This window comes from Lupinus angustifolius, unplaced genomic scaffold (assembly GCF_001865875.1).
Source record: "Lupinus angustifolius cultivar Tanjil unplaced genomic scaffold, LupAngTanjil_v1.0 Scaffold_731, whole genome shotgun sequence".
In the NCBI taxonomy this organism is placed as follows: Eukaryota; Viridiplantae; Streptophyta; class Magnoliopsida; order Fabales; family Fabaceae; genus Lupinus; species Lupinus angustifolius.
Genome location: NW_017728056.1, coordinates 1 through 8,311, shown reverse-complemented (window position 1 = coordinate 8,311; position 8,311 = coordinate 1).

The following is an 8,311-nucleotide window of genomic DNA, read 5'->3' as shown; positions in this document are numbered from 1 at the left end:
TTTGAGAATTATTCACTAGTTTATATTTATATTTAAAATTTTATTTAAGTAAAAGATGTAATATGTATCATACTAATTATATGTGTAATATCTTTAACCAATCAGAATTATGTTCTAATATAATTTTTTTATACTTAAGATTATCATTTGTTTTTTATTTTTGTTTTGGGTGGGTTTATCACTCAAAAGAGGTCTAAAATCTTATATTGGAAGATGAACAGAGGTGAAGATGTAATGTAATGTATAAGAAATTAATTTCTATCACAATAGGAACAGAGGTCTAGAATAAAGGTCTAAATCACATTGTGAAAATTCCAATAGGATAGGACACTCAAATATCGAAGTTTTGTTTTATATAGAGACAAATCCCTTATTTGATAAGAAATCTCCATGGAGATGTAATTTGCCTATATTTAGGATAAGATAAAAGCTGAAATTTTTAAGATTTTCCAAGTTGCCATTGATTATGGCCACATGATCAAGATATAATAAAAAGAATATCAATCTAAAAGTTTTATACACCGTCAATTCATTATCCATTATTTATTTTTAATTATTATTAATTTTTTAAACAAATGAATAGCGAATAATATATCACTTTTATATAAATCTTTACACTATAAATATATATAATAAGAAATAAATATGTACAAGAATAGGCAACAAGTTGACATCTTCTTATCCTTTTAAATATTTGATGTGGGTCAAATGTCCGGTATAGGAGATGATACAATGAGAAAATTACTTTGTGAGAGTTAATATAAATTTTGCCTAGTGGTGCTAGCAACAATTGTATAGGATGATGATATAATGATAGTTTAGCTACAATGATAATGACTATGGTGATGATATTGATATCAACCAAACATTGTAAGGATAATGGTTATTATGAGTAAGAAGAAATTTAATAGAATTGAATGGATTAATTACAAAGAAATTAACAAACCTATTATATCTATACTATTAATAAAATCAAAATAAGTAATAATCATCATGCATTGTATAATTTTTAAATTCCATTTTTATCCTTTTTAACATTTCTCCTTAATAAATGGAAACTTCCACATTTTGCTTTCATTTTTTTCATTAATACATTATTACTCATCCACACATTCTTTTTTATCTTCTCTCTTTCTCAACTCAAAACTAAAACAATAGCACATGAAAAAAATATATCCAACAACTCAATAATGATTATTCGATGCCTCAGAAATTTATAAAAGTTTTGTGTATATCATATCAACTATTACATCTTATATTCTTAACTTTACATTTTCTATTGAATTTATATGTTTCATTTTTTATACTTATGCACTTGTATAAAAAAAATAAGAATGTGGGTCGACCGGCGCAGAATGTGGGTCGACCGGCGCAGAGTGCTGGTCGACAAGCTAGTTGTAACAAAACAAAAAACCTATTATATAGAAAATACAATGGACTTAACTCTATCTAACTCTTAACTAATTAATATGTTTTACACATGTTTTAATAATGGAAATACAAAATGGCAATACAAGAATTAAGTGGTTTTAATCTAAATATTAACTCAATACAAAATTAACACAAGATACCAAAATATATTTCAACACCCCCTCAAACTGAAGAGTAGTTGTATACAACTCTCAGCTTGAACAAAAGATGATTGAACGAAGAAGGCTCTAAAGCCTTTGAATGAAGATTTGTATGTCTTTGTATTTGTCTCACTGTGAAATTTGCATATGTTTCACTAAGGTTTTTATTCACCAATTGCAACTAATGCTCATGCAACTTAAGGATTGCATAGAATGATAGTCAAAGAAGACTATTGAATAAAAAAGAAATAAAGATACAGTAGAATTCTTCAAAATATAGCACATGAAACTAGCAAGGTTGTGCTAAGAGAGTTACTAGACGAAATAGAAGTATTCTTATAAGGAAATGAATTGAAGTTGAAATTAATGATGTTGTTCATCAAGAACCAACACAATAGGAAGAAGATCAAATGATATTATTGCTCAATAATATCATCTTGGTTTTTTGACCAAATAATGAGATAAATCTATAATATGAACAATATTTGTTCAAAAATATATCTTACTTGGCCAAAGAATGAGAAGAATCTAGAATACGGTAAAATATGAACGATATTTATTCAAGAATAACAATGTTCAAGAATACTATATTGGTTTCTTGGCAAAAAAATATGATGAAATATAAGTAATTTTTGCTCAAGAATAAAAAGATAAGAATATAATGAAATATGAATAATATTTATTCAATAATAACAAGAAGAATAGTTAGAGAAAGAAAAAATATGTAATTTGTGATAATATAAGAGATTCTTGTTGCACTTGAAATTGAAGGGAAGAAGTTGATGATAGTGGAATTTAAGGATAATATACATGATGTACACTAGAAACTAAAGGAGTCCCTTGAGGCAAAACCTCAGGCACAATGTTGATGGATGAATTCTTGCCTAGTGTATTGCCATCCTTTTTTGGTGGCCTTGAAATAAGCAGAAGAAAAAAGGTTGATGGAGATAGAAGAAGATGGAAGACATACTTATATTGTTATGATATTATATTAGAAATTAATGAATAAGAAAATGATGGTGTACATGATTGATTGAATGAATAGAATTGAATAGGTTGACTACAAAGAAATTAACCAATTTATTTTATAGATAAATAATATACTATCACAATGGTGATGTTCTAGAGTGGCATTAGTAGAAGAAGAAAAACTACGTGAGATCATAATTGTTTTTAGCTAAACTTCATAACCAAGAAAGCGTTACTGTAAACCCTCACTAGATTTTATTATATCATACTACACTAAAGGTTAAGGTTTGATTTGTGAGAATGATACTTAACAAGAGGAGTAATCAACACCCAAAAAATTAGTTCATTATCTATATGGTAAGAGTATAATTGGTTATACCAAGAAAACTAATATGGAAAAGTACCCTCTTGACTTGGTAGATTATTTTTTTATCACCACCCAAAAACTCATTTTCTCTTTCTCTCATCATAACTTATTTTTTTATCAGCATCCAATAGGTCTTATATATCACAATTAAACAAGAGCCTTGTACAATTTAAGTATATAAAAAGACAAAACTGATATATTTATTTGGTAGCTTCAAACCTATTTTATAATATATATTTTTTTTAAAAGGATGAATTATGTATACATTTTTTTAGGAGTGAGGATTCACTTACTCTAAGAGTAAGTTTTACTTCTCATCTTAGCCATCAATTCTATGAATATCTGATAGTTTATATCTAATCACTAATTCAGACTATTGAATTTTTCTAGAATTGATGACTACAATGAGAATTAAATTTAAAAAACTTACTCAATGATTTTCTCCCCTTTTCTTATTCCTAAGTCAATAAAAGGATTAAAAGCAAAGTTGTGAATTTCTTAAGGTACTCATCATCATGTATCTCATCCCAGACTTGTGATTTTGATTTTAAAAAAAACCGAGCTACTAGGAAAAACCAACAAGTAAAACTAAAATGAAACATGAAAATGTTACTCATCATTTTACCCGGAGAAAACATGTATACAGTAACAATTATAAATTTTATATGTTGTTATTGTATTATCCATGATCTATATTTAATAATTATTGACTCTATAAAAAAATAGATGGTTGATATAATGACTTTATACAAATCAGATGGAACAATCCTTAAAGTTAAACTTGGTCGGGTGTATAAAATAAAGAGTCGATTGCACTTTGGTCTTTTATCCTTTATGATCATATGCTTTTAATAACTCCATCACACCTTTCTTAAACCATATAAATAATACCAAGCCCGATATAATAACATTAACTCATATAAAATTAAATATAATGAGATACAATAGTTTGTATATTGTTAATACATAATCTATAATTTATGAGTTAACTAAAAATAATATAATTCATAAAACTTATACATGATGTATGGACATTGTAAAAACTTTGATGTCATTACACAAATAAACTCACATAATGAGACTTTGATTTAAGACTAGTTTAAAACTAATTAGAATATAATTATAGTATAGTATAAAATTTGTCCAATAGAAATTTAGAGTTATGATGAATATAAATAAACAACAATACAAACAAGATAGATAATTTTGTTCTTTATCATTTTTTTGTTTGTTATAATTTGCACACACTATTATAGCAAACTATAGCTATATTTACATCAATAAAAATTTATAGGTTTTTAACAATTAAAATTAAATATTCGTTGAGTTTTTAGACACTTTTTTATAGATAGACTTAATGTTAGGAATTAATTATTAAAACGTACCGATTAAATTAATATAAATTTGGTTATATGTTTACCAAAATAATGTGTGCTTAAAACATAATAAAGAAAAAGAGAGAGAATATTTTTCATTTGTCATAACTCCTAACTCCTAACTGTATTGCTGTTTATTGATTATTCATTATTCTAATTTTTTTAGTGGACAAGCATCTTAAGCAATACAATACTAGAGTAAATTAGTTGATGTAATAGTGTAAGACTATATTATTATTCTTAAGATTGAATGTTTAATTCCTAAGAGTGATACTTGTTGGGAGATGCAACCACAAACTCCAAAAGAGATTAATTCTTTACTAAAAAAGTGAGGAAATATTATTAGTAGTACAAAAAGAGAGTACACCACTCTTAATATTATTATTATAAATATGATTTATTTTTATATATATGAGTTAATGTAGGTGACTAATTAAGTTTGAAGTGGTAAAAATTTAGCTAAGAACAACCTTTTAACAATATAAAACTAGAGAAAAAGATGTGTAATAGTTTTTACATTGTCATTGCATCATCAATCAATCATTTTCAATTATTATTGACTTATCCGAAGTTGATAGATCATCTTTTCTTATCTTGTACATTTGTTTTCTATATTTGAAAAGGTTTTTACTCTTGGTTAAGAACTCTGATCATTATTCTCTCTTCGACTCTTGACTTATTGAAGATACATGAGTCTTCTTGCAAGAATCCAAAAGGGAAGTCTCTATGGAGGATGTTGTAGTTTGGAGTTATGCGTTCAATTTGGAATATGAGGAATGATATAATCATTGGGAATAAGGAGGTGAGTTACATCTAAGTTATTGGTATGATCCAAATTAGGACTTAGTCTTAATTCATCTCTTATGTGGCACCAACTTCCTTAGTTTTTGAAAATTGGTATGTTGATCTTTGGTATTATATTAATATATATATTCATCTTTGACTCTTTTATATTGTGTGGACATCTCTTGTGCTCCTTTAATACAACTTTTGCTTGTAAAAAAACTTATTGTGCTATATATCAAATATTTATATTCTCCTAACATGCATTAATTTAAATGTAGACATAATTTCTTATTAGTTGAATGCATATTTATATTAATTACAAGGGATAAATTAATTTGCTAGCTTATCTGAATGTGTTTTTTATTCATTGAAATGGAATAAATAGATTAAACTATTAGATTCAATTTCTTCTTTCCGAAGTTTTCAAAATTGCCCTCCATAATTTTCAATTTCAAATCACTATTATCGTTATTATCTTTGAAATCCTTTAATGTAATTAAGGTTTTTTATATACGAGAGAAAAAAACAAAAGGCTAAACGCATAGAAAAATAATTCCCATTAAATCCAATAAGTGTGTGATTATGAATTTGGTTAGGTTTTGAGAGGATAATAATGAAGAGGAAAAAAATATTTAACAACCATAAAATATACTTAATATCATTTTTCTTTAACCTAAACTCGGGAAATAGAGCATACAATACACTATCTCAACACATGATAGGAAAAATAAAATAAGAGTTACCTTATAACCTCTTCAAAGTATAGTAATACATCTATGTTTGGTTTCAAATAAAATTAAGCATTTTCTTAAAAATAAATACTTATTTTGGTTATTCAAAATTTTCAGATATATTAATTTGGTCTCATAAAATTAAAAAAATATAAAATGGTGTTAAAAATATTAAATATAAGTTTAATTAGTCTCTTTAACATATTTTGTAACTCGGACTAGTTTAATCTTAAAAAAACTAATATATTTAATATTTTTATAAATTAAATGACATTTTTTATTTTTGGGAAACAAAATAGATATTTAATATTTTATTAATTATCAACTTTGGCTTCAAATGTTTGTGTGCTAGAAGATTTTGTCTTTCACTACTTGAAATCTAAGAACTATCTTAAGTCTGAAAGAGATTTGTGGACCCAACATATTGAAAAGGTTATAGAGTCAACTCGAAATATCTCCTTGTTTGAAATTTATTATTACTAAATGGACAATATTATTATCTCTCACATGTTATTTTTATTTTTTTATCAAATAAATTTATAATATTTAAGGGGAATTTCTAACCTAAGAACTTAATTTAGGGACAAAACTAATATAAAAAACGGGAAAAAGTCATATGAAGAGGTGGACCTACTTTATTTATTTTTCCCCATGAGGTGCACATCAACCTTATCCTCATTTTGAAACAATTCAAGCAATAAAATTAAAACTACATCCCCACCAAATTTAGCCATATCAAAGCAGTTGAATTAGAAAACTCTAAAGCAGCACATTTGACAGGAAATCAGAGCAAACATCATTCTGATATTATTATCAACAACATATTTCAATGTTTATATCTGAGAGCTATATTATGATTTCAAAACATAACATAATAATAATAAATAATAATAATAAATGTTTAATTAGAATGGTAGTGAGGTATATATGGATCTTATGCTAAGATAAAGAAAAATGATAATGAAAATTGAACATGCAAAGTATAATGAAAAACAAAGCATAATCAACTTTCAGTATAATTAAACTAACCTGTATCTCTCCTTGTGCTATCATTGATGGATGTTTTCGACCTGAAAAATAAGAAAAAATATATACATAAATAGTTATAGGTCAATATTTTCAATTAAATTTAACATATTTCATGGGCATGTTGTTGTTTGAAGTGTGTAGTGTAGTACGTGAAATAATGAAGATGAAGAATTTCCAGGTGTAGGCCGGTTTAAATCTCAGAAGAACCACTCAAATGAAGGGGTGACATGAACCAACAGGAAGAAAGAACTTGCAAGTGCCGAAACTATTGGAAAATAATTGATAGAATGAGGTTGTAGTGATGGAAAATGAGTTTAAGAGAATATATTCATGTGGAAGAATAAAATATGTTGCATTGGTTTGTAACTGCCAAAACTGGTATGAATAATAATAAAGAGCAATTAATAAATAACAAGAAAAGGTTACAAATCCCGTTAGTGTTGCCATATTCTCAATTAGGAGTTAACATCATAAGGTTACTTCTTGTTGATGTTCGTAGGGACGAATATATATATTTTTCTTTGAAAGTTGAAACTTATAGTGAAGGGATATTTGACAATTGAATGGCATTTTAATATTTTTCCATCCTCCTCACCGCAGAGTACTAATTACTATTTATTCATGTTAGTGGTTTAGATGTTTGCTGACTCATATTCTTATTTTAAGATGTTTCCTCACTCATATTCTTATTTTATTGTATTAAATATTCATTTTTATATATTTTACTTATGTTTTATATATTAGTGTACTATATGTTAAAAAAAATTAATTATTATAATATCAAATTTAAAGTGAGATATATGCCTATTTATGTTAAGGATACTTACTCACAATTATATGTTTTTTTTTTTTTTTGTAAAAAATAAAAAATATGAAGAATAAAACAGAAAATTAAAAATTAATCTGTGTTAGATGTTATATCATATTTTAGTTTTAAACAAGCTTGTCAGCCTATTTCATTTCCCGATCGGTACAGAAACAAATTTAATCTCAATGAATTGATGTTGTGTTTATATAATTTTATTTGAGATAGAGATTTAGATGGACACACTTGCCTCTAGCCTTTTCATTCTGTGTAACTAGCACTGTACCCGTGCACTTATACGGGTCGCTTCTTTATTTATGCATAATGCAAATATAATATACATATATTTTATAATATCAATAAATCATATATTAAAACATTATATTTTTCATTCATATAGGTGCAATATTAACATTGATTTTTGAGTGTATATGTAGAATATTAACAATTATAAATGCGTTTGTATAAGCATTTATTTGTTGAAAGTGTGATTATAGAAAATATTTGATTCTTAAATAACTCAATAAATAAAATTCAAATTGTATTGGATAATATCTCACCTCTATATTCTCTATATAAAATTATAAATATAAGGAGTTATTTTTGCATCATACTTTTTGTGATTACGTTTATAAGTATCATATAAAGTCATAAGGATTTTTTAGCATATCTTTTAA